The sequence below is a fragment of the Sphaerodactylus townsendi genome, linkage group LG06, assembly GCF_021028975.2.
Source record: "Sphaerodactylus townsendi isolate TG3544 linkage group LG06, MPM_Stown_v2.3, whole genome shotgun sequence".
NCBI lineage: Eukaryota > Metazoa > Chordata > Lepidosauria > Squamata > Sphaerodactylidae > Sphaerodactylus > Sphaerodactylus townsendi.
In genome coordinates this window covers 49,661,499-49,663,566 of record NC_059430.1, presented here as the reverse complement: position 1 = coordinate 49,663,566, position 2,068 = coordinate 49,661,499, and positions in this window count along the sequence as shown.

Genomic DNA, 2,068 nt, shown 5'->3' with positions numbered 1-2,068 from the left:
TTCCTGGCCTCTTCCTCTTCTGCTATCTCTCCAATAATCTTTCATTCTTTGGAGGATGCTGAGGCAGCTACATCCAGAACAAGAAGGATCTAGATAATTTCCTTACTAGAATGAGACCTGGCAAAAAAAGGGGTTATGAAGGATGTAGACTCTGGTTAGGGTTGCATTGAATGGCACAAACAGTTGTATTCCAATGCAAACTGGCACTTGTAATATTCTGGCACAGAAAGAGAATGGAATGTATTTTGAATATAAATGTTCTTACTCAAGGAAATCTACTCAAAATATTTGAAACCATAATCTACTTGCATTCAGTCTCCTAATTTGATGCATTCAGACTTCCTGTGTACATAAACCTATTCTACAAGGACCCTAAGAGGAAGCAGGAGCAGGCTCAAGATGGCAAGTTGCATCAGGAAAATATGGACATTTTTGGTCTAAAATCAGCAATATGTCCTCCCCGCAAAAAGTGTTCTTCTGTATTTGATTTCCTGCTCCCTCTGCTTGCAAGGCAGAACAGAAGTCTTCAGGAGCACTAAAAAAAATCCTGCATGGGATAAATGAAGTTGGGTGATCAGATGGGCCAAAAACTGAGTTGTTTGTTTTTGCACCACCTTGCAGTAGTCTTGTGGTCTATCCAGAACCCATATATTTTTCTCCCCACCGTATTTGACTGAGAAGAGTCCAGCTGGTTATCCACAATGTTTTAGATTGATCTCCAATGATCCTTAGTAATGCTCTATTTAACCCCCATGCTGTTTCTTCAGTGCATGAGAGTTATCAGGTCATGCTGTACAAACTGACTGCTGACACTCTTTCCTAATATAAGGCAGCTTTGCATATAACCCAGAATGTAATCATGCCACTCCTCCACTATTCACATTTCTAGAGCCATGTCCAGTGGTGGGATTCAAATAATTTAACAACCGGTTCCAGTGGTGGGATTCAAATAACTTAACAACTGGTTGTTTACAAGCACCATTTTAACAATCGGTTCTGCCGAAGTGGTGCGAACCTGCTGAATCCCACCACTTGATTAAGACTCAGCGTGTTGAGGTCCCTTTAACAGAACATTTTATAACACATAATCATTCTCCCAGAGATTTCAAATTCATAGTATTATATGTTCTGAATCTGAGACAAAATGAAACAGTGAACGTTAAAAGAATTCTTTTGCAGCAGGAATCACGCTGGATATTTCGGTTGGACAGTTGGAGAAAAGGTCTAAATAGGGATATAGACTTTAGTTGCTATCTTTAGTGGTTCTCAGGTGAGGTGTTTATCCCCCAGGTGTGATCTATCTACATTAAAGACTATTACTCTGATTCACACTTTATGCACGCTAAGGCTACTAAAAAAAAGAAGGGATACTCTGTGAACCATATTCATATATGTTGGGTAAGAACAGTTTCTTTTTAGATTAATCAGCATATGAGATAAATTTCTTGATGTTTTAACGTTAATTTATGTATATTATAATGTTTTTATTATAATTTATAATAATTGTATTTATAATTATTATAATAGATGTGTTATGATCATATGTACTTACAGTATTTTATATTCATCACAGGCAATATTGTACAATAGTCCTAGAACTATAGAATGAGATCAATTGGAAACATGAATTTGTATAAGCACTGAAGAAGGTTTGCAGCTCGAAAACGCATCCTCAGTGTGCAGGCGTTCTGCTGCTGATATAGCTACGTGCTACTTGCTTGCTGCTGATATAGCTACGTATTACTTGTTACTATTATAGCTACGTACTATTGTTATGGTATCGGTGTACAGATTGCTTCATTGTTCCATCTATCTTGCATCTTTCTTGCTTGTGTGTTGCACATTACGTGGGGTAGTCCTGAAGATTTACTTACCTGTATGATATGGAAGCAATAGCGGAACCATCACGTCTTCGGACTATACTTACCCGCACAGAATTATCTCTGATGTAGAACTTTATACTTTTATGAATGGACTATTTCCATTGATGTATGCTTAATGCACTTTAGTCTATGAATGAATCGTTCCATTGATGTACGTTGAATGCACTTTATTTCATGTTGTTTAC